The sequence below is a fragment of the Schistocerca nitens genome, chromosome 1 (assembly GCF_023898315.1).
Source record: "Schistocerca nitens isolate TAMUIC-IGC-003100 chromosome 1, iqSchNite1.1, whole genome shotgun sequence".
In the NCBI taxonomy this organism is placed as follows: Eukaryota; Metazoa; Arthropoda; class Insecta; order Orthoptera; family Acrididae; genus Schistocerca; species Schistocerca nitens.
This window is the reverse complement of record NC_064614.1, coordinates 1120814003-1120834015: the sequence shown is the minus strand read 5'-3', so window position 1 is coordinate 1120834015 and position 20013 is coordinate 1120814003. Positions and strand designations below refer to the sequence as shown.

Sequence of the window (20013 nt, the reverse complement as noted above, 5' to 3'; positions counted from 1 at the left end):
ATTTGACCTACATATACTGCTTTCGAAAGGACAGCGCAGTTGATTAATTGCACCCTTTGGATAATGTTCAAGTCTCTAAGTCGGTTCATTATCAAAGTACCTCGAGTACTATGTAAGACCTTCTTCCAGTTGAATGTCGTTGTTTGCAGGGGGCATCGGTAGAACCTCACACCTAACGCAGTGTGATGGTCTACAGACCTGGCCCATTCGAGGGCAGTGTTCCTGAAGCCATGGAGATTTAGAAAGGAGCTTTTCATATCGTTGATTTGCGCTCCCGTTGCGAAGCAGTAAAGGCGAACAATCTCTCTCAGTCTTACAACGTCGTCATTACTTCTGACGATGACTCCGACGTCGTCGGCGTAAGCGTTGGTAGCGTTACTGACCCCTGAAATTGAGATGCCTTCTAATTCCTTGTTTAATCGTTTCAGCAAAGGTTCTAGTGCTACCACAAATAGCATCATTGATAAAGGACTGCCCTGCGGGACACCATTAGCTATTTCGACATCTTGAGTATAGTGTCCATTTATGAAAATTTTGGTTTTCATGCCTTGCAATAGATTTTTTAAGACAATTAAAAATTCGTCGTTAAAACCTATATACCTCAGAGTGGTAAATAAATATTCATGGTTTACCCTATCAAAGGCTTTAGAAAAGTCGATAAAAACGAGGCCAGCCTTCGTCAATGTCGTTGAGAAGATACTGATTATGTCCCTGTATTCGCAGACTGTTTTAAAAATGTTCCGACCCGGGAGACACGTTTGATGGGGACCAATTACTGTATCAAACACCGGTCGGAGTCTGTTTTTGACTACCCTGGCAATAATCTTATAATCAGAGTTCATTAAGGATATCGGTCTCATTTTGTTGAGCTGTTTGACATCCGAATTGTTTCCCTTAGGAAGTAAAACAGTGACACACTCTTTCATATCGTCAGGTATGTGCCCTCCACTCAAGATTTCGTTGACGACTTGCGTGAATTTATTCCTTATAATATGCCAATATTGGGAATAAAATTCTACGGGTAAACCGTCGGGCCCAGGTGATTTTTTAACAGGTGAGCTTTTAATTTCTTCGAAAATGTCTTCAGACAGGATTTCAACAGTGAGGCTCCTGTTGTGTTCTGCAGTTACTAGTTGTTCCATATCACAGTTTCGGAGCAGTTCCTGTCCATGATCTGGGTTATACTGGTGAGCACTGTACAATTGATGATAATACCTATGAGCCTCGTTTAAAATATCTTTTTGTTGAGTTAAAATACTTTGATCTTCGGAGAGCAATGACTGAATAAAATTTCTTCGACGATTTTTTTCGTGCTGGAGTAGGTGAAAGAGAGAAGCGTGTTCTCCTTCCACTGTGGTTTGAACTCGTGATTTTATTGTCAGTCCTTCCAGCTGTTTGCGTTTAAGACTAAGAAGTTCGGCCTTGACCTGTTTGATACCCGTTCTGACAGCCGCGGACATTGGCATAGCATAAAGGTCACGCAGACAAGTATAATAGAATTCGACAGTGCGCCGAGACCAAAGTGCCCTTTCCCTACTGTAAGAAATTAGAGTAGATCGAAGTTTCTTTTTGGCGCATAAAGTCCACTAATCTATCGTTGACCGGTATTTGTGGCTTTGTCGGAGTGAAAGTTGCCAGGAAGCTTCTAACTGCTCAGTTAGGGCGTTATCTCGAAGCATGGCGGTATTTAATTTCCAAAAAGGACGGCCCCAGTATGTCTTCTGTTTAGGAAGTCCAATGCTGCACCTTAGTGCTAGATGGTCGGAAAAGTAAGTTGGTATTCGTTCGACGCCACTGATTTTGCTGGCTAAATTTGAACTTACGTATATGCGGTCGATCCGACTTTGCGCTTTAGTGCTAAAATATGTGTACTGGACAGACACGGGGTATTTGACCTCCCAAGCGTCCCGCCATTTCATTGTTTTCACAAGACCGTCTAATTCTGGGGAGAAATTGAAATTTGGCGTTTGGTCTTTCCTGTGTAGGACACAATTCCAGTCACCTCCGACTATTACATCAACGGGATTTTCCTTTAGTAAATACACTAGATCATTTTTAAAAAAATTGGCTCTTTCCGTTCGACCACTGCTTCCCGAAGGTACATAAACATTTATAATTGTAACACCGAAAATCTTAAAACTGATTCCCCGCCCCGATTCCAACATGGTGACATCTGTTATTGCAATACCGTCCTTGACCAGGACAGCGGTGCCGCAAGCGCCTTCTGAGGCGACATTGAGAATTGCAGTAAATCCCGGAACATACAAATTCGAAAAACACACTTCTTGAAAAAGCGCAATATCGGTATCGGACTGATATATGAAGTCCCGGAGGGCAGCAATTTTAGTTGCACTCTGGATCTTGTTAATATTAACAGTCATAACGTGATACGTTTGATCCATGAGCAGGCTGTTATTGTTTACTTGACTTGCCGGCGATTAGGCATATGTAGTCCGAATTCACGTGTCATTCGTGGGCTCAAAGTGTAGTCGTGAGCTTGACATGTTGCGGTTAACATGCCATACCATTGTTCGCAGATACATGTGGCATTGTTGTCTCCGTATCGTCTGCCCATTCATAACGACTATTTTGGGTAGATGGTCTACGTTGGGAATTTGGAACGTCCTGATGGTCTGAAAATTCGAGGCCCGGTGCTCCTTCGTCCCGGACATCGTTCTCAGGTGATGTCCGTAGATGCGATGTTATGCTGCCGACCTCAGGTTCCCTCCGGCCATGGTCTTCGATCGGTGTCTGTTCCTGAATGCTCCTCAACCTATCCCGCAGAGCCGGGGCTAAGCTTTCAGCAGCCTGGTGTGCTAACCGCTTTTTGCGACGTTTCCTAGCTTTTCGAGGCGATCTTGACCGCTCTGGAGACGAATCGGGGGACTTTTCGGACGAATGCGGAGACGAAGTCGGCGATGCAAGCCGGTCCTGTGTCCGAGTCGAAGATCCAACGCTGCTCTTTGCACCAGGCGCGGAAGAAGGTTCTACCGCAGTTAGACTCGCCTCTGTCGCAGGGGGCCTGTCAGCCGCGCTGTGGGAAGCAGAACCGTAGTCATTGACTCCTTGTGTCAGTTGGATGGTCGAGTGATCTATGACCATATCTTGCCCAACAATATTCTTAACTGGATCGTCCGTTTCCGCTACTTTCGTGTTGGTCTCGTCCTGTCGTTCGCAATCAGGCGGTTGCAGGGAGGTATCCACAGTAACCGCAGAAGGTTCTGCTCGCGAGCTACGAGAAGGATCGGCACAGTCGTAAGGTACAGGTACCTGACTTTCACTGGTGGTGCGCTGGGGCGCTGTATGGTTAGTCATAGCTACGGATCTACCACTGTCTATATGGCTGAAAACACTCTCGGGATGCTCGCATTGGTCCCCCAGTTCGAAAGATGTCTGCCGAGCTGATCGCAAAGGTGACGTGGCAGCAGCGTACGTCATCGGCAGGTGAACTACAGGCCCTGCACCTGCGGACTCTACACTTGATAATTGAGGAACCCTCCGTCTACTGCACTCAGCACGTACGTGCTCTGTCGAGTTACAAATGGCACAAGTACGAGGCTGTCCATCGTAAATGATCAACGCACGGTATCCTCCAATATTGACAAAGGAAGGGATGTGCTTGAGAAGTTCCATCTTAACCTGGCGAACGCCATTCAAAACGGGAAACATGTGTGGTTCTGACCACAATTCCGCAACATTGGAAATTACTCTGCCATACGCCCCGAGAACACGATTGATTTCGACTACAGGCATTTCAAAAGGAAGCTCAAATACTCTTACTGTTCGGATTCCCATCCCAGCATAGGATACTACGACATCGCTAACTGAGCCGTCTAAGTGATTAAACTTAATAATACCTCCACATTTGTCAACAATTGCGACACATTTAGCAGGGTCAGCCAATTTCACGTATGCCGAGTTAGTCACAAAAGATAAATGAACTCCAACTAAATCATCTTTAGTAATTCCAACTTTGTCTGTGAGCCACAGTTTGATTGCAAAAGCTTTCGGTCGCACGAAATTTCTATCGAAAGCGAATTTAATCGTGTCTTTTCTCATTTTCATCAAATCAATACACAATTAAGTGAAGTAATGCGCTTGCGAGCCGGCCTACCTGGCTCGCAGGAAAACAGCCTTGTTGACACGAAACGTCCGCAGCGGCCGCCACACGTCCGTCTCGCGCCGAAGACGAGGCGCGAATGCCACTAGACCACACCGGATAACGACGCAAGCGCTCCTCCAGCGAACGCAGCAAACAGTACACACGCTACTTGACGACAACGGCCAAAATTTAGCGTTTCCACTTTGTAGAACGGCATGCTCGGGACGCATTTCGTGGAGACGAACGCCAGCAATCGTGACACCAGACTGCGCCTGTGAATCCTGTCGTTGCACCACGCACTGTGCTGCTACGACAATTTAAGAAAGAGACGCTCACGGCTTGCTGCGCTGTTCCCTTCGCGGGTAATCAGTGCTCCTGCTTTCGAGACAGAAAACATTGGCAGCGGTGGGATTCGAACCCACGCCTCCGAAGAGACTGGTGCCTGAAACCAGCGCCTTAGACCGCTCGGCCACGCTACCTACGTGGCACGGCGGTCACAGGAGCTGCGTTCTACCCCACGAGAAAACATCGCAATGGCACAAAAAACGAGAAAAAGCTGGCAGCGGTGGGATTCGAAACCACGCCTCCGAAGAGACTGGTGCCTTAAACCAGCGCCTTAGACCGCTCGGCCACGCTACCTGTGCCCGTGTTCTTCGCTTTTGTAGAAACAGTGCACGACACAGCTTCCTGTTCTGCTGCGACTGGCTGCTCATCCATTGCACCTCAAACAACTGCCATTTTCGAATAGAGATTAACTACACAGGCAGCTGCCCGCTCTCTGGTGCGGCGGCATTACGTGTTGATAATGAATTGGTAGTGCCACCCGCAGCCTGCGGAACATGAGTGAAAAATCAAGAGGGCACCGTAATTTCAAACACTGAGTCACAATCGTCACTGCAGCGACAGCAAGGCAAAACTTTAAAAATTGCCGTGACCAGGATTCGAAACCTGGGTTATTGCGGCCACAACGCAATGTCCTAACCACTAGACGATCACGGCCACGGAGGCACCGCCGACGGCAGTTCTCGCGACTGCAAGTGGCGATGAACAGCAAAGCTCGGCCCACACACCACTGTGTCTCCCCACAGCTGTGCCAGACGCGGTCTCCATTATATGTATACTGGCAAACGAACGTGTCTGCGCTGTAAGGACACTAAGCAGTGTGGTTAGCTGCATTCAACCCCCGTGGCAATGTCTTGCAGTCCTCCAACTCTGTTGACCACAGGTATGTGCCTCAATAAGAGGTGGACAGACGTCGCATCGCTCTCGCCGTCACTTGTGACCGCGAATCGTACTTAACGTAATTTTCTGCAAGCGTCAGCGGAGCGTCAGTCGAGCTAAGTCGGGCCAAGTCGCATAAGAGGAGCAACAAAATGCGCATTTCCGGTACCGGGAATCGAACCCGGGCCTCCTGGGTGAGAGCCAGGCATCCTAGCCACTAGACCACACCGGATAACGACGCAAGCGCTCCTCCAGCGAACGCAGCAAACAGTACACACGCTACTTGACGACAACGGCCAAAATTTAGCGTTTCCACTTTGTAGAAACGGCATGCTCGGGACGCATTTCGTGGAGACGAACGCCAGCAATCGTGACACCAGACTGCGCCTGTGAATCCTGTCGTTGCACCACGCACTGTGCTGCTACGACAATTTAAGAAGGAGACGCTCACGGCTTGCTGCGCTGTTCCCTTCGCGGGTAATCAGTGCTCCTGCTTTCGAGACAGAAAACATTGGCAGCGGTGGGATTCGAACCCACGCCTCCGAAGAGACTGGTGCCTGAAACCAGCGCCTTAGACCGCTCGGCCACGCTACCTACGTGGCACGGCGGTCACAGGAGCTGCGTTCTACCCCACGAGAAAACATCGCAATGGCACAAAAAACGAGAAAAAGCTGGCAGCGGTGGGATTCGAACCCACGCCTCCGAAGAGACTGGTGCCTTAAACCAGCGCCTTAGACCGCTCGGCCACGCTACCTGTGCCGGTGTTCTTCGCTTTTGTAGAAACAGTGCACGACACAGCTTCCTGTTCTGCTGCGACTGGCTGCTCATCCATTGCACCTCAAACAACTGCCATTTTCGAATAGAGATTAACTACACAGGCAGCTGCCCGCTCTCTGGTGCGGCGGCATTACGTGTTGATAATGAATTGGTAGTGCCACCCGCAGCCTGCGGAACATGAGTGAAAAATCAAGAGGGCACCGTAATTTCAAACACTGAGTCACAATCGTCACTGCAGCGACAGCAAGGCAAAACTTTAAAAATTGCCGTGACCAGGATTCGAACCTGGGTTATTGCGGCCACAACGCATTGTCCTAACCACTAGACGATCACGGCCACGGAGGCACCGCCGACGGCAGTTCTCGCGACTGCAAGTGGCGATGAACAGCAAAGCTCGGCCCACACACCACTGTGTCTCCCCACAGCTGTGCCAGACGCGGTCTCCATTATATGTATACTGGCAAACGAACGTGTCTGCGCTGTAAGGACACTAAGCAGTGTGGTTAGCTGCATTCAACCCCCGTGGCAATGTCTTGCAGTCCTCCAACTCTGTTGACCACAGGTATGTGCCTCAATAAGAGGTGGACAGACGTCGCATCGCTCTCGCCGTCACTTGTGACCGCGAATCGTACTTAACGTAATTTTCTGCAAGCGTCAGCGGAGCGTCAGTCGAGCTAAGTCGGGCCAAGTCGCATAAGAGGAGCAACAAAATGCGCATTTCCGGTACCGGGAATCGAACCCGGGCCTCCTGGGTGAGAGCCAGGCATCCTAGCCACTAGACCACACCGGATAACGACGCAAGCGCTCCTCCAGCGAACGCAGCAAACAGTACACACGCTACTTGACGACAACGGCCAAAATTTAGCGTTTCCACTTTGTAGAAACGGCATGCTCGGGACGCATTTCGTGGAGACGAACGCCAGCAATCGTGACACCAGACTGCGCCTGTGAATCCTGTCGTTGCACCACGCACTGTGCTGCTACGACAATTTAAGAAGGAGACGCTCACGGCTTGCTGCGCTGTTCCCTTCGCGGGTAATCAGTGCTCCTGCTTTCGAGACAGAAAACATTGGCAGCGGTGGGATTCGAACCCACGCCTCCGAAGAGACTGGTGCCTGAAACCAGCGCCTTAGACCGCTCGGCCACGCTACCTACGTGGCACGGCGGTCACAGGAGCTGCGTTCTACCCCACGAGAAAACATCGCAATGGCACAAAAAACGAGAAAAAGCTGGCAGCGGTGGGATTCGAACCCACGCCTCCGAAGAGACTGGTGCCTTAAACCAGCGCCTTAGACCGCTCGGCCACGCTACCTGTGCCGGTGTTCTTCGCTTTTGTAGAAACAGTGCACGACACAGCTTCCTGTTCTGCTGCGACTGGCTGCTCATCCATTGCACCTCAAACAACTGCCATTTTCGAATAGAGATTAACTACACAGGCAGCTGCCCGCTCTCTGGTGCGGCGGCATTACGTGTTGATAATGAATTGGTAGTGCCACCCGCAGCCTGCGGAACATGAGTGAAAAATCAAGAGGGCACCGTAATTTCAAACACTGAGTCACAATCGTCACTGCAGCGACAGCAAGGCAAAACTTTAAAAATTGCCGTGACCAGGATTCGAAACCTGGGTTATTGCGGCCACAACGCAATGTCCTAACCACTAGACGATCACGGCCACGGAGGCACCGCCGACGGCAGTTCTCGCGACTGCAAGTGGCGATGAACAGCAAAGCTCGGCCCACACACCACTGTGTCTCCCCACAGCTGTGCCAGACGCGGTCTCCATTATATGTATACTGGCAAACGAACGTGTCTGCGCTGTAAGGACACTAAGCAGTGTGGTTAGCTGCATTCAACCCCCGTGGCAATGTCTTGCAGTCCTCCAACTCTGTTGACCACAGGTATGTGCCTCAATAAGAGGTGGACAGACGTCGCATCGCTCTCGCCGTCACTTGTGACCGCGAATCGTACTTAACGTAATTTTCTGCAAGCGTCAGCGGAGCGTCAGTCGAGCTAAGTCGGGCCAAGTCGCATAAGAGGAGCAACAAAATGCGCATTTCCGGTACCGGGAATCGAACCCGGGCCTCCTGGGTGAGAGCCAGGCATCCTAGCCACTAGACCACACCGGATAACGACGCAAGCGCTCCTCCAGCGAACGCAGCAAACAGTACACACGCTACTTGACGACAACGGCCAAAATTTAGCGTTTCCACTTTGTAGAACGGCATGCTCGGGACGCATTTCGTGGAGACGAACGCCAGCAATCGTGACACCAGACTGCGCCTGTGAATCCTGTCGTTGCACCACGCACTGTGCTGCTACGACAATTTAAGAAAGAGACGCTCACGGCTTGCTGCGCTGTTCCCTTCGCGGGTAATCAGTGCTCCTGCTTTCGAGACAGAAAACATTGGCAGCGGTGGGATTCGAACCCACGCCTCCGAAGAGACTGGTGCCTGAAACCAGCGCCTTAGACCGCTCGGCCACGCTACCTACGTGGCACGGCGGTCACAGGAGCTGCGTTCTACCCCACGAGAAAACATCGCAATGGCACAAAAAACGAGAAAAAGCTGGCAGCGGTGGGATTCGAAACCACGCCTCCGAAGAGACTGGTGCCTTAAACCAGCGCCTTAGACCGCTCGGCCACGCTACCTGTGCCCGTGTTCTTCGCTTTTGTAGAAACAGTGCACGACACAGCTTCCTGTTCTGCTGCGACTGGCTGCTCATCCATTGCACCTCAAACAACTGCCATTTTCGAATAGAGATTAACTACACAGGCAGCTGCCCGCTCTCTGGTGCGGCGGCATTACGTGTTGATAATGAATTGGTAGTGCCACCCGCAGCCTGCGGAACATGAGTGAAAAATCAAGAGGGCACCGTAATTTCAAACACTGAGTCACAATCGTCACTGCAGCGACAGCAAGGCAAAACTTTAAAAATTGCCGTGACCAGGATTCGAAACCTGGGTTATTGCGGCCACAACGCAATGTCCTAACCACTAGACGATCACGGCCACGGAGGCACCGCCGACGGCAGTTCTCGCGACTGCAAGTGGCGATGAACAGCAAAGCTCGGCCCACACACCACTGTGTCTCCCCACAGCTGTGCCAGACGCGGTCTCCATTATATGTATACTGGCAAACGAACGTGTCTGCGCTGTAAGGACACTAAGCAGTGTGGTTAGCTGCATTCAACCCCCGTGGCAATGTCTTGCAGTCCTCCAACTCTGTTGACCACAGGTATGTGCCTCAATAAGAGGTGGACAGACGTCGCATCGCTCTCGCCGTCACTTGTGACCGCGAATCGTACTTAACGTAATTTTCTGCAAGCGTCAGCGGAGCGTCAGTCGAGCTAAGTCGGGCCAAGTCGCATAAGAGGAGCAACAAAATGCGCATTTCCGGTACCGGGAATCGAACCCGGGCCTCCTGGGTGAGAGCCAGGCATCCTAGCCACTAGACCACACCGGATAACGACGCAAGCGCTCCTCCAGCGAACGCAGCAAACAGTACACACGCTACTTGACGACAACGGCCAAAATTTAGCGTTTCCACTTTGTAGAAACGGCATGCTCGGGACGCATTTCGTGGAGACGAACGCCAGCAATCGTGACACCAGACTGCGCCTGTGAATCCTGTCGTTGCACCACGCACTGTGCTGCTACGACAATTTAAGAAGGAGACGCTCACGGCTTGCTGCGCTGTTCCCTTCGCGGGTAATCAGTGCTCCTGCTTTCGAGACAGAAAACATTGGCAGCGGTGGGATTCGAACCCACGCCTCCGAAGAGACTGGTGCCTGAAACCAGCGCCTTAGACCGCTCGGCCACGCTACCTACGTGGCACGGCGGTCACAGGAGCTGCGTTCTACCCCACGAGAAAACATCGCAATGGCACAAAAAACGAGAAAAAGCTGGCAGCGGTGGGATTCGAACCCACGCCTCCGAAGAGACTGGTGCCTTAAACCAGCGCCTTAGACCGCTCGGCCACGCTACCTGTGCCGGTGTTCTTCGCTTTTGTAGAAACAGTGCACGACACAGCTTCCTGTTCTGCTGCGACTGGCTGCTCATCCATTGCACCTCAAACAACTGCCATTTTCGAATAGAGATTAACTACACAGGCAGCTGCCCGCTCTCTGGTGCGGCGGCATTACGTGTTGATAATGAATTGGTAGTGCCACCCGCAGCCTGCGGAACATGAGTGAAAAATCAAGAGGGCACCGTAATTTCAAACACTGAGTCACAATCGTCACTGCAGCGACAGCAAGGCAAAACTTTAAAAATTGCCGTGACCAGGATTCGAACCTGGGTTATTGCGGCCACAACGCATTGTCCTAACCACTAGACGATCACGGCCACGGAGGCACCGCCGACGGCAGTTCTCGCGACTGCAAGTGGCGATGAACAGCAAAGCTCGGCCCACACACCACTGTGTCTCCCCACAGCTGTGCCAGACGCGGTCTCCATTATATGTATACTGGCAAACGAACGTGTCTGCGCTGTAAGGACACTAAGCAGTGTGGTTAGCTGCATTCAACCCCCGTGGCAATGTCTTGCAGTCCTCCAACTCTGTTGACCACAGGTATGTGCCTCAATAAGAGGTGGACAGACGTCGCATCGCTCTCGCCGTCACTTGTGACCGCGAATCGTACTTAACGTAATTTTCTGCAAGCGTCAGCGGAGCGTCAGTCGAGCTAAGTCGGGCCAAGTCGCATAAGAGGAGCAACAAAATGCGCATTTCCGGTACCGGGAATCGAACCCGGGCCTCCTGGGTGAGAGCCAGGCATCCTAGCCACTAGACCACACCGGATAACGACGCAAGCGCTCCTCCAGCGAACGCAGCAAACAGTACACACGCTACTTGACGACAACGGCCAAAATTTAGCGTTTCCACTTTGTAGAAACGGCATGCTCGGGACGCATTTCGTGGAGACGAACGCCAGCAATCGTGACACCAGACTGCGCCTGTGAATCCTGTCGTTGCACCACGCACTGTGCTGCTACGACAATTTAAGAAGGAGACGCTCACGGCTTGCTGCGCTGTTCCCTTCGCGGGTAATCAGTGCTCCTGCTTTCGAGACAGAAAACATTGGCAGCGGTGGGATTCGAACCCACGCCTCCGAAGAGACTGGTGCCTGAAACCAGCGCCTTAGACCGCTCGGCCACGCTACCTACGTGGCACGGCGGTCACAGGAGCTGCGTTCTACCCCACGAGAAAACATCGCAATGGCACAAAAAACGAGAAAAAGCTGGCAGCGGTGGGATTCGAACCCACGCCTCCGAAGAGACTGGTGCCTTAAACCAGCGCCTTAGACCGCTCGGCCACGCTACCTGTGCCGGTGTTCTTCGCTTTTGTAGAAACAGTGCACGACACAGCTTCCTGTTCTGCTGCGACTGGCTGCTCATCCATTGCACCTCAAACAACTGCCATTTTCGAATAGAGATTAACTACACAGGCAGCTGCCCGCTCTCTGGTGCGGCGGCATTACGTGTTGATAATGAATTGGTAGTGCCACCCGCAGCCTGCGGAACATGAGTGAAAAATCAAGAGGGCACCGTAATTTCAAACACTGAGTCACAATCGTCACTGCAGCGACAGCAAGGCAAAACTTTAAAAATTGCCGTGACCAGGATTCGAAACCTGGGTTATTGCGGCCACAACGCAATGTCCTAACCACTAGACGATCACGGCCACGGAGGCACCGCCGACGGCAGTTCTCGCGACTGCAAGTGGCGATGAACAGCAAAGCTCGGCCCACACACCACTGTGTCTCCCCACAGCTGTGCCAGACGCGGTCTCCATTATATGTATACTGGCAAACGAACGTGTCTGCGCTGTAAGGACACTAAGCAGTGTGGTTAGCTGCATTCAACCCCCGTGGCAATGTCTTGCAGTCCTCCAACTCTGTTGACCACAGGTATGTGCCTCAATAAGAGGTGGACAGACGTCGCATCGCTCTCGCCGTCACTTGTGACCGCGAATCGTACTTAACGTAATTTTCTGCAAGCGTCAGCGGAGCGTCAGTCGAGCTAAGTCGGGCCAAGTCGCATAAGAGGAGCAACAAAATGCGCATTTCCGGTACCGGGAATCGAACCCGGGCCTCCTGGGTGAGAGCCAGGCATCCTAGCCACTAGACCACACCGGATAACGACGCAAGCGCTCCTCCAGCGAACGCAGCAAACAGTACACACGCTACTTGACGACAACGGCCAAAATTTAGCGTTTCCACTTTGTAGAACGGCATGCTCGGGACGCATTTCGTGGAGACGAACGCCAGCAATCGTGACACCAGACTGCGCCTGTGAATCCTGTCGTTGCACCACGCACTGTGCTGCTACGACAATTTAAGAAAGAGACGCTCACGGCTTGCTGCGCTGTTCCCTTCGCGGGTAATCAGTGCTCCTGCTTTCGAGACAGAAAACATTGGCAGCGGTGGGATTCGAACCCACGCCTCCGAAGAGACTGGTGCCTGAAACCAGCGCCTTAGACCGCTCGGCCACGCTACCTACGTGGCACGGCGGTCACAGGAGCTGCGTTCTACCCCACGAGAAAACATCGCAATGGCACAAAAAACGAGAAAAAGCTGGCAGCGGTGGGATTCGAAACCACGCCTCCGAAGAGACTGGTGCCTTAAACCAGCGCCTTAGACCGCTCGGCCACGCTACCTGTGCCCGTGTTCTTCGCTTTTGTAGAAACAGTGCACGACACAGCTTCCTGTTCTGCTGCGACTGGCTGCTCATCCATTGCACCTCAAACAACTGCCATTTTCGAATAGAGATTAACTACACAGGCAGCTGCCCGCTCTCTGGTGCGGCGGCATTACGTGTTGATAATGAATTGGTAGTGCCACCCGCAGCCTGCGGAACATGAGTGAAAAATCAAGAGGGCACCGTAATTTCAAACACTGAGTCACAATCGTCACTGCAGCGACAGCAAGGCAAAACTTTAAAAATTGCCGTGACCAGGATTCGAAACCTGGGTTATTGCGGCCACAACGCAATGTCCTAACCACTAGACGATCACGGCCACGGAGGCACCGCCGACGGCAGTTCTCGCGACTGCAAGTGGCGATGAACAGCAAAGCTCGGCCCACACACCACTGTGTCTCCCCACAGCTGTGCCAGACGCGGTCTCCATTATATGTATACTGGCAAACGAACGTGTCTGCGCTGTAAGGACACTAAGCAGTGTGGTTAGCTGCATTCAACCCCCGTGGCAATGTCTTGCAGTCCTCCAACTCTGTTGACCACAGGTATGTGCCTCAATAAGAGGTGGACAGACGTCGCATCGCTCTCGCCGTCACTTGTGACCGCGAATCGTACTTAACGTAATTTTCTGCAAGCGTCAGCGGAGCGTCAGTCGAGCTAAGTCGGGCCAAGTCGCATAAGAGGAGCAACAAAATGCGCATTTCCGGTACCGGGAATCGAACCCGGGCCTCCTGGGTGAGAGCCAGGCATCCTAGCCACTAGACCACACCGGATAACGACGCAAGCGCTCCTCCAGCGAACGCAGCAAACAGTACACACGCTACTTGACGACAACGGCCAAAATTTAGCGTTTCCACTTTGTAGAAACGGCATGCTCGGGACGCATTTCGTGGAGACGAACGCCAGCAATCGTGACACCAGACTGCGCCTGTGAATCCTGTCGTTGCACCACGCACTGTGCTGCTACGACAATTTAAGAAGGAGACGCTCACGGCTTGCTGCGCTGTTCCCTTCGCGGGTAATCAGTGCTCCTGCTTTCGAGACAGAAAACATTGGCAGCGGTGGGATTCGAACCCACGCCTCCGAAGAGACTGGTGCCTGAAACCAGCGCCTTAGACCGCTCGGCCACGCTACCTACGTGGCACGGCGGTCACAGGAGCTGCGTTCTACCCCACGAGAAAACATCGCAATGGCACAAAAAACGAGAAAAAGCTGGCAGCGGTGGGATTCGAACCCACGCCTCCGAAGAGACTGGTGCCTTAAACCAGCGCCTTAGACCGCTCGGCCACGCTACCTGTGCCGGTGTTCTTCGCTTTTGTAGAAACAGTGCACGACACAGCTTCCTGTTCTGCTGCGACTGGCTGCTCATCCATTGCACCTCAAACAACTGCCATTTTCGAATAGAGATTAACTACACAGGCAGCTGCCCGCTCTCTGGTGCGGCGGCATTACGTGTTGATAATGAATTGGTAGTGCCACCCGCAGCCTGCGGAACATGAGTGAAAAATCAAGAGGGCACCGTAATTTCAAACACTGAGTCACAATCGTCACTGCAGCGACAGCAAGGCAAAACTTTAAAAATTGCCGTGACCAGGATTCGAAACCTGGGTTATTGCGGCCACAACGCAATGTCCTAACCACTAGACGATCACGGCCACGGAGGCACCGCCGACGGCAGTTCTCGCGACTGCAAGTGGCGATGAACAGCAAAGCTCGGCCCACACACCACTGTGTCTCCCCACAGCTGTGCCAGACGCGGTCTCCATTATATGTATACTGGCAAACGAACGTGTCTGCGCTGTAAGGACACTAAGCAGTGTGGTTAGCTGCATTCAACCCCCGTGGCAATGTCTTGCAGTCCTCCAACTCTGTTGACCACAGGTATGTGCCTCAATAAGAGGTGGACAGACGTCGCATCGCTCTCGCCGTCACTTGTGACCGCGAATCGTACTTAACGTAATTTTCTGCAAGCGTCAGCGGAGCGTCAGTCGAGCTAAGTCGGGCCAAGTCGCATAAGAGGAGCAACAAAATGCGCATTTCCGGTACCGGGAATCGAACCCGGGCCTCCTGGGTGAGAGCCAGGCATCCTAGCCACTAGACCACACCGGATAACGACGCAAGCGCTCCTCCAGCGAACGCAGCAAACAGTACACACGCTACTTGACGACAACGGCCAAAATTTAGCGTTTCCACTTTGTAGAAACGGCATGCTCGGGACGCATTTCGTGGAGACGAACGCCAGCAATCGTGACACCAGACTGCGCCTGTGAATCCTGTCGTTGCACCACGCACTGTGCTGCTACGACAATTTAAGAAGGAGACGCTCACGGCTTGCTGCGCTGTTCCCTTCGCGGGTAATCAGTGCTCCTGCTTTCGAGACAGAAAACATTGGCAGCGGTGGGATTCGAACCCACGCCTCCGAAGAGACTGGTGCCTGAAACCAGCGCCTTAGACCGCTCGGCCACGCTACCTACGTGGCACGGCGGTCACAGGAGCTGCGTTCTACCCCACGAGAAAACATCGCAATGGCACAAAAAACGAGAAAAAGCTGGCAGCGGTGGGATTCGAACCCACGCCTCCGAAGAGACTGGTGCCTTAAACCAGCGCCTTAGACCGCTCGGCCACGCTACCTGTGCCGGTGTTCTTCGCTTTTGTAGAAACAGTGCACGACACAGCTTCCTGTTCTGCTGCGACTGGCTGCTCATCCATTGCACCTCAAACAACTGCCATTTTCGAATAGAGATTAACTACACAGGCAGCTGCCCGCTCTCTGGTGCGGCGGCATTACGTGTTGATAATGAATTGGTAGTGCCACCCGCAGCCTGCGGAACATGAGTGAAAAATCAAGAGGGCACCGTAATTTCAAACACTGAGTCACAATCGTCACTGCAGCGACAGCAAGGCAAAACTTTAAAAATTGCCGTGACCAGGATTCGAACCTGGGTTATTGCGGCCACAACGCATTGTCCTAACCACTAGACGATCACGGCCACGGAGGCACCGCCGACGGCAGTTCTCGCGACTGCAAGTGGCGATGAACAGCAAAGCTCGGCCCACACACCACTGTGTCTCCCCACAGCTGTGCCAGACGCGGTCTCCATTATATGTATACTGGCAAACGAACGTGTCTGCGCTGTAAGGACACTAAGCAGTGTGGTTAGCTGCATTCAACCCCCGTGGCAATGTCTTGCAGTCCTCCAACTCTGTTGACCACAGGTATGTGCCTCAATAAGAGGTGGACAGACGTCGCATCGCTCTCGCCGTCACTTGTGACCGCGAATCGTACTTAACGTAATTTTCTGCAAGCGTCAGCGGAGCGTCAGTCGAGCTAAGTCGGGCCAAGTCGCATAAGAGGAGCAACAAAATGCGCATTTCCGGTACCGGGAATCGAACCCGGGCCTCCTGGGTGAGAGCCAGGCATCCTAGCCACTAGACCACACCGGATAACGACGCAAGCGCTCCTCCAGCGAACGCAGCAAACAGTACACACGCTACTTGACGACAACGGCCAAAATTTAGCGTTTCCACTTTGTAGAACGGCATGCTCAGGACGCATTTCGTGGAGACGAACGCCAGCAATCGTGACACCAGACTGCGCCTGTGAATCCTGTCGTTGCACCACGCACTGTGCTGCTACGACAATTTAAGAAAGAGACGCTCACGGCTTGCTGCGCTGTTCCCTTCGCGGGTAATCAGTGCTCCTGCTTTCGAGACAGAAAACATTGGCAGCGGTGGGATTCGAACCCACGCCTCCGAAGAGACTGGTGCCTGAAACCAGCGCCTTAGACCGCTCGGCCACGCTACCTACGTGGCACGGCGGTCACAGGAGCTGCGTTCTACCCCACGAGAAAACATCGCAATGGCACAAAAAACGAGAAAAAGCTGGCAGCGGTGGGATTCGAAACCACGCCTCCGAAGAGACTGGTGCCTTAAACCAGCGCCTTAGACCGCTCGGCCACGCTACCTGTGCCCGTGTTCTTCGCTTTTGTAGAAACAGTGCACGACACAGCTTCCTGTTCTGCTGCGACTGGCTGCTCATCCATTGCACCTCAAACAACTGCCATTTTCGAATAGAGATTAACTACACAGGCAGCTGCCCGCTCTCTGGTGCGGCGGCATTACGTGTTGATAATGAATTGGTAGTGCCACCCGCAGCCTGCGGAACATGAGTGAAAAATCAAGAGGGCACCGTAATTTCAAACACTGAGTCACAATCGTCACTGCAGCGACAGCAAGGCAAAACTTTAAAAATTGCCGTGACCAGGATTCGAAACCTGGGTTATTGCGGCCACAACGCAATGTCCTAACCACTAGACGATCACGGCCACGGAGGCACCGCCGACGGCAGTTCTCGCGACTGCAAGTGGCGATGAACAGCAAAGCTCGGCCCACACACCACTGTGTCTCCCCACAGCTGTGCCAGACGCGGTCTCCATTATATGTATACTGGCAAACGAACGTGTCTGCGCTGTAAGGACACTAAGCAGTGTGGTTAGCTGCATTCAACCCCCGTGGCAATGTCTTGCAGTCCTCCAACTCTGTTGACCACAGGTATGTGCCTCAATAAGAGGTGGACAGACGTCGCATCGCTCTCGCCGTCACTTGTGACCGCGAATCGTACTTAACGTAATTTTCTGCAAGCGTCAGCGGAGCGTCAGTCGAGCTAAGTCGGGCCAAGTCGCATAAGAGGAGCAACAAAATGCGCATTTCCGGTACCGGGAATCGAACCCGGGCCTCCTGGGTGAGAGCCAGGCATCCTAGCCACTAGACCACACCGGATAACGACGCAAGCGCTCCTCCAGCGAACGCAGCAAACAGTACACACGCTACTTGACGACAACGGCCAAAATTTAGCGTTTCCACTTTGTAGAAACGGCATGCTCGGGACGCATTTCGTGGAGACGAACGCCAGCAATCGTGACACCAGACTGCGCCTGTGAATCCTGTCGTTGCACCACGCACTGTGCTGCTACGACAATTTAAGAAGGAGACGCTCACGGCTTGCTGCGCTGTTCCCTTCGCGGGTAATCAGTGCTCCTGCTTTCGAGACAGAAAACATTGGCAGCGGTGGGATTCGAACCCACGCCTCCGAAGAGACTGGTGCCTGAAACCAGCGCCTTAGACCGCTCGGCCACGCTACCTACGTGGCACGGCGGTCACAGGAGCTGCGTTCTACCCCACGAGAAAACATCGCAATGGCACAAAAAACGAGAAAAAGCTGGCAGCGGTGGGATTCGAACCCACGCCTCCGAAGAGACTGGTGCCTTAAACCAGCGCCTTAGACCGCTCGGCCACGCTACCTGTGCCGGTGTTCTTCGCTTTTGTAGAAACAGTGCACGACACAGCTTCCTGTTCTGCTGCGACTGGCTGCTCATCCATTGCACCTCAAACAACTGCCATTTTCGAATAGAGATTAACTACACAGGCAGCTGCCCGCTCTCTGGTGCGGCGGCATTACGTGTTGATAATGAATTGGTAGTGCCACCCGCAGCCTGCGGAACATGAGTGAAAAATCAAGAGGGCACCGTAATTTCAAACACTGAGTCACAATCGTCACTGCAGCGACAGCAAGGCAAAACTTTAAAAATTGCCGTGACCAGGATTCGAAACCTGGGTTATTGCGGCCACAACGCAATGTCCTAACCACTAGACGATCACGGCCACGGAGGCACCGCCGACGGCAGTTCTCGCGACTGCAAGTGGCGATGAACAGCAAAGCTCGGCCCACACACCACTGTGTCTCCCCACAGCTGTGCCAGACGCGGTCTCCATTATATGTATACTGGCAAACGAACGTGTCTGCGCTGTAAGGACACTAAGCAGTGTGGTTAGCTGCATTCAACCCCCGTGGCAATGTCTTGCAGTCCTCCAACTCTGTTGACCACAGGTATGTGCCTCAATAAGAGGTGGACAGACGTCGCATCGCTCTCGCCGTCACTTGTGACCGCGAATCGTACTTAACGTAATTTTCTGCAAGCGTCAGCGGAGCGTCAGTCGAGCTAAGTCGGGCCAAGTCGCATAAGAGGAGCAACAAAATGCGCATTTCCGGTACCGGGAATCGAACCCGGGCCTCCTGGGTGAGAGCCAGGCATCCTAGCCACTAGACCACACCGGATAACGACGCAAGCGCTCCTCCAGCGAACGCAGCAAACAGTACACACGCTACTTGACGACAACGGCCAAAATTTAGCGTTTCCACTTTGTAGAACGGCATGCTCGGGACGCATTTCGTGGAGACGAACGCCAGCAATCGTGACACCAGACTGCGCCTGTGAATCCTGTCGTTGCACCACGCACTGTGCTGCTACGACAATTTAAGAAAGAGACGCTCACGGCTTGCTGCGCTGTTCCCTTCGCGGGTAATCAGTGCTCCTGCTTTCGAGACAGAAAACATTGGCAGCGGTGGGATTCGAACCCACGCCTCCGAAGAGACTGGTGCCTGAAACCAGCGCCTTAGACCGCTCGGCCACGCTACCTACGTGGCACGGCGGTCACAGGAGCTGCGTTCTACCCCACGAGAAAACATCGCAATGGCACAAAAAACGAGAAAAAGCTGGCAGCGGTGGGATTCGAAACCACGCCTCCGAAGAGACTGGTGCCTTAAACCAGCGCCTTAGACCGCTCGGCCACGCTACCTGTGCCCGTGTTCTTCGCTTTTGTAGAAACAGTGCACGACACAGCTTCCTGTTCTGCTGCGACTGGCTGCTCATCCATTGCACCTCAAACAACTGCCATTTTCGAATAGAGATTAACTACACAGGCAGCTGCCCGCTCTCTGGTGCGGCGGCATTACGTGTTGATAATGAATTGGTAGTGCCACCCGCAGCCTGCGGAACATGAGTGAAAAATCAAGAGGGCACCGTAATTTCAAACACTGAGTCACAATCGTCACTGCAGCGACAGCAAGGCAAAACTTTAAAAATTGCCGTGACCAGGATTCGAAACCTGGGTTATTGCGGCCACAACGCAATGTCCTAACCACTAGACGATCACGGCCACGGAGGCACCGCCGACGGCAGTTCTCGCGACTGCAAGTGGCGATGAACAGCAAAGCTCGGCCCACACACCACTGTGTCTCCCCACAGCTGTGCCAGACGCGGTCTCCATTATATGTATACTGGCAAACGAACGTGTCTGCGCTGTAAGGACACTAAGCAGTGTGGTTAGCTGCATTCAACCCCCGTGGCAATGTCTTGCAGTCCTCCAACTCTGTTGACCA

At 52.8% G+C, this 20013-nt stretch overlaps 47 non-coding genes across 47 annotated transcripts; all 47 read right to left on the bottom strand.

Moving 5' to 3' along the window:
* Positions 1-4499: 4499 nt before the first annotated feature.
* Trnal-cag (transfer RNA leucine (anticodon CAG)) lies at positions 4500-4581 on the bottom strand. The gene has a single exon. It is a non-coding gene; the product is annotated as a tRNA-Leu (tRNA).
* Positions 4582-4659: 78 nt separating this feature from the next.
* Positions 4660-4741, bottom strand: Trnal-aag (transfer RNA leucine (anticodon AAG)). The gene has a single exon. It is a non-coding gene; the product is annotated as a tRNA-Leu (tRNA).
* A 287-nt stretch (positions 4742-5028) lies between these two features.
* Positions 5029-5101, bottom strand: Trnah-gug (transfer RNA histidin (anticodon GUG)). Its single transcript has one exon. It is a non-coding gene; the product is annotated as a tRNA-His (tRNA).
* A 382-nt stretch (positions 5102-5483) lies between these two features.
* Positions 5484-5555, bottom strand: Trnae-cuc (transfer RNA glutamic acid (anticodon CUC)). The gene has a single exon. It is a non-coding gene; the product is annotated as a tRNA-Glu (tRNA).
* Positions 5556-5835: 280 nt separating this feature from the next.
* Trnal-cag (transfer RNA leucine (anticodon CAG)) lies at positions 5836-5917 on the bottom strand. The gene has a single exon. It is a non-coding gene; the product is annotated as a tRNA-Leu (tRNA).
* A 78-nt stretch (positions 5918-5995) lies between these two features.
* Trnal-aag (transfer RNA leucine (anticodon AAG)) lies at positions 5996-6077 on the bottom strand. The gene has a single exon. It is a non-coding gene; the product is annotated as a tRNA-Leu (tRNA).
* Positions 6078-6364: 287 nt separating this feature from the next.
* On the bottom strand, positions 6365-6436 carry Trnah-gug (transfer RNA histidin (anticodon GUG)). Its single transcript has one exon. It is a non-coding gene; the product is annotated as a tRNA-His (tRNA).
* Positions 6437-6818: 382 nt separating this feature from the next.
* Positions 6819-6890, bottom strand: Trnae-cuc (transfer RNA glutamic acid (anticodon CUC)). The gene has a single exon. It is a non-coding gene; the product is annotated as a tRNA-Glu (tRNA).
* Positions 6891-7170: 280 nt separating this feature from the next.
* Positions 7171-7252, bottom strand: Trnal-cag (transfer RNA leucine (anticodon CAG)). Its single transcript has one exon. It is a non-coding gene; the product is annotated as a tRNA-Leu (tRNA).
* Positions 7253-7330: 78 nt separating this feature from the next.
* On the bottom strand, positions 7331-7412 carry Trnal-aag (transfer RNA leucine (anticodon AAG)). Its single transcript has one exon. It is a non-coding gene; the product is annotated as a tRNA-Leu (tRNA).
* Positions 7413-7699: 287 nt separating this feature from the next.
* On the bottom strand, positions 7700-7772 carry Trnah-gug (transfer RNA histidin (anticodon GUG)). The gene has a single exon. It is a non-coding gene; the product is annotated as a tRNA-His (tRNA).
* Positions 7773-8154: 382 nt separating this feature from the next.
* Positions 8155-8226, bottom strand: Trnae-cuc (transfer RNA glutamic acid (anticodon CUC)). Its single transcript has one exon. It is a non-coding gene; the product is annotated as a tRNA-Glu (tRNA).
* Positions 8227-8505: 279 nt separating this feature from the next.
* On the bottom strand, positions 8506-8587 carry Trnal-cag (transfer RNA leucine (anticodon CAG)). The gene has a single exon. It is a non-coding gene; the product is annotated as a tRNA-Leu (tRNA).
* A 78-nt stretch (positions 8588-8665) lies between these two features.
* Trnal-aag (transfer RNA leucine (anticodon AAG)) lies at positions 8666-8747 on the bottom strand. The gene has a single exon. It is a non-coding gene; the product is annotated as a tRNA-Leu (tRNA).
* Positions 8748-9034: 287 nt separating this feature from the next.
* On the bottom strand, positions 9035-9107 carry Trnah-gug (transfer RNA histidin (anticodon GUG)). Its single transcript has one exon. It is a non-coding gene; the product is annotated as a tRNA-His (tRNA).
* Positions 9108-9489: 382 nt separating this feature from the next.
* On the bottom strand, positions 9490-9561 carry Trnae-cuc (transfer RNA glutamic acid (anticodon CUC)). The gene has a single exon. It is a non-coding gene; the product is annotated as a tRNA-Glu (tRNA).
* A 280-nt stretch (positions 9562-9841) lies between these two features.
* On the bottom strand, positions 9842-9923 carry Trnal-cag (transfer RNA leucine (anticodon CAG)). The gene has a single exon. It is a non-coding gene; the product is annotated as a tRNA-Leu (tRNA).
* Positions 9924-10001: 78 nt separating this feature from the next.
* Trnal-aag (transfer RNA leucine (anticodon AAG)) lies at positions 10002-10083 on the bottom strand. Its single transcript has one exon. It is a non-coding gene; the product is annotated as a tRNA-Leu (tRNA).
* A 287-nt stretch (positions 10084-10370) lies between these two features.
* Positions 10371-10442, bottom strand: Trnah-gug (transfer RNA histidin (anticodon GUG)). Its single transcript has one exon. It is a non-coding gene; the product is annotated as a tRNA-His (tRNA).
* A 382-nt stretch (positions 10443-10824) lies between these two features.
* Positions 10825-10896, bottom strand: Trnae-cuc (transfer RNA glutamic acid (anticodon CUC)). The gene has a single exon. It is a non-coding gene; the product is annotated as a tRNA-Glu (tRNA).
* Positions 10897-11176: 280 nt separating this feature from the next.
* Trnal-cag (transfer RNA leucine (anticodon CAG)) lies at positions 11177-11258 on the bottom strand. The gene has a single exon. It is a non-coding gene; the product is annotated as a tRNA-Leu (tRNA).
* A 78-nt stretch (positions 11259-11336) lies between these two features.
* Positions 11337-11418, bottom strand: Trnal-aag (transfer RNA leucine (anticodon AAG)). Its single transcript has one exon. It is a non-coding gene; the product is annotated as a tRNA-Leu (tRNA).
* Positions 11419-11705: 287 nt separating this feature from the next.
* Trnah-gug (transfer RNA histidin (anticodon GUG)) lies at positions 11706-11778 on the bottom strand. Its single transcript has one exon. It is a non-coding gene; the product is annotated as a tRNA-His (tRNA).
* Positions 11779-12160: 382 nt separating this feature from the next.
* Positions 12161-12232, bottom strand: Trnae-cuc (transfer RNA glutamic acid (anticodon CUC)). The gene has a single exon. It is a non-coding gene; the product is annotated as a tRNA-Glu (tRNA).
* A 279-nt stretch (positions 12233-12511) lies between these two features.
* Trnal-cag (transfer RNA leucine (anticodon CAG)) lies at positions 12512-12593 on the bottom strand. The gene has a single exon. It is a non-coding gene; the product is annotated as a tRNA-Leu (tRNA).
* A 78-nt stretch (positions 12594-12671) lies between these two features.
* Positions 12672-12753, bottom strand: Trnal-aag (transfer RNA leucine (anticodon AAG)). Its single transcript has one exon. It is a non-coding gene; the product is annotated as a tRNA-Leu (tRNA).
* Positions 12754-13040: 287 nt separating this feature from the next.
* Trnah-gug (transfer RNA histidin (anticodon GUG)) lies at positions 13041-13113 on the bottom strand. Its single transcript has one exon. It is a non-coding gene; the product is annotated as a tRNA-His (tRNA).
* Positions 13114-13495: 382 nt separating this feature from the next.
* Trnae-cuc (transfer RNA glutamic acid (anticodon CUC)) lies at positions 13496-13567 on the bottom strand. Its single transcript has one exon. It is a non-coding gene; the product is annotated as a tRNA-Glu (tRNA).
* A 280-nt stretch (positions 13568-13847) lies between these two features.
* On the bottom strand, positions 13848-13929 carry Trnal-cag (transfer RNA leucine (anticodon CAG)). The gene has a single exon. It is a non-coding gene; the product is annotated as a tRNA-Leu (tRNA).
* Positions 13930-14007: 78 nt separating this feature from the next.
* On the bottom strand, positions 14008-14089 carry Trnal-aag (transfer RNA leucine (anticodon AAG)). The gene has a single exon. It is a non-coding gene; the product is annotated as a tRNA-Leu (tRNA).
* Positions 14090-14376: 287 nt separating this feature from the next.
* On the bottom strand, positions 14377-14449 carry Trnah-gug (transfer RNA histidin (anticodon GUG)). Its single transcript has one exon. It is a non-coding gene; the product is annotated as a tRNA-His (tRNA).
* A 382-nt stretch (positions 14450-14831) lies between these two features.
* Trnae-cuc (transfer RNA glutamic acid (anticodon CUC)) lies at positions 14832-14903 on the bottom strand. Its single transcript has one exon. It is a non-coding gene; the product is annotated as a tRNA-Glu (tRNA).
* Positions 14904-15183: 280 nt separating this feature from the next.
* Trnal-cag (transfer RNA leucine (anticodon CAG)) lies at positions 15184-15265 on the bottom strand. The gene has a single exon. It is a non-coding gene; the product is annotated as a tRNA-Leu (tRNA).
* A 78-nt stretch (positions 15266-15343) lies between these two features.
* Trnal-aag (transfer RNA leucine (anticodon AAG)) lies at positions 15344-15425 on the bottom strand. Its single transcript has one exon. It is a non-coding gene; the product is annotated as a tRNA-Leu (tRNA).
* Positions 15426-15712: 287 nt separating this feature from the next.
* Positions 15713-15784, bottom strand: Trnah-gug (transfer RNA histidin (anticodon GUG)). Its single transcript has one exon. It is a non-coding gene; the product is annotated as a tRNA-His (tRNA).
* A 382-nt stretch (positions 15785-16166) lies between these two features.
* Positions 16167-16238, bottom strand: Trnae-cuc (transfer RNA glutamic acid (anticodon CUC)). Its single transcript has one exon. It is a non-coding gene; the product is annotated as a tRNA-Glu (tRNA).
* Positions 16239-16517: 279 nt separating this feature from the next.
* Positions 16518-16599, bottom strand: Trnal-cag (transfer RNA leucine (anticodon CAG)). The gene has a single exon. It is a non-coding gene; the product is annotated as a tRNA-Leu (tRNA).
* A 78-nt stretch (positions 16600-16677) lies between these two features.
* Trnal-aag (transfer RNA leucine (anticodon AAG)) lies at positions 16678-16759 on the bottom strand. The gene has a single exon. It is a non-coding gene; the product is annotated as a tRNA-Leu (tRNA).
* A 287-nt stretch (positions 16760-17046) lies between these two features.
* Trnah-gug (transfer RNA histidin (anticodon GUG)) lies at positions 17047-17119 on the bottom strand. The gene has a single exon. It is a non-coding gene; the product is annotated as a tRNA-His (tRNA).
* A 382-nt stretch (positions 17120-17501) lies between these two features.
* On the bottom strand, positions 17502-17573 carry Trnae-cuc (transfer RNA glutamic acid (anticodon CUC)). Its single transcript has one exon. It is a non-coding gene; the product is annotated as a tRNA-Glu (tRNA).
* Positions 17574-17853: 280 nt separating this feature from the next.
* On the bottom strand, positions 17854-17935 carry Trnal-cag (transfer RNA leucine (anticodon CAG)). Its single transcript has one exon. It is a non-coding gene; the product is annotated as a tRNA-Leu (tRNA).
* Positions 17936-18013: 78 nt separating this feature from the next.
* Positions 18014-18095, bottom strand: Trnal-aag (transfer RNA leucine (anticodon AAG)). Its single transcript has one exon. It is a non-coding gene; the product is annotated as a tRNA-Leu (tRNA).
* Positions 18096-18382: 287 nt separating this feature from the next.
* Positions 18383-18455, bottom strand: Trnah-gug (transfer RNA histidin (anticodon GUG)). Its single transcript has one exon. It is a non-coding gene; the product is annotated as a tRNA-His (tRNA).
* A 382-nt stretch (positions 18456-18837) lies between these two features.
* On the bottom strand, positions 18838-18909 carry Trnae-cuc (transfer RNA glutamic acid (anticodon CUC)). The gene has a single exon. It is a non-coding gene; the product is annotated as a tRNA-Glu (tRNA).
* A 279-nt stretch (positions 18910-19188) lies between these two features.
* Trnal-cag (transfer RNA leucine (anticodon CAG)) lies at positions 19189-19270 on the bottom strand. The gene has a single exon. It is a non-coding gene; the product is annotated as a tRNA-Leu (tRNA).
* Positions 19271-19348: 78 nt separating this feature from the next.
* Positions 19349-19430, bottom strand: Trnal-aag (transfer RNA leucine (anticodon AAG)). The gene has a single exon. It is a non-coding gene; the product is annotated as a tRNA-Leu (tRNA).
* Positions 19431-19717: 287 nt separating this feature from the next.
* Positions 19718-19790, bottom strand: Trnah-gug (transfer RNA histidin (anticodon GUG)). Its single transcript has one exon. It is a non-coding gene; the product is annotated as a tRNA-His (tRNA).
* Positions 19791-20013: the final 223 nt, after the last annotated feature.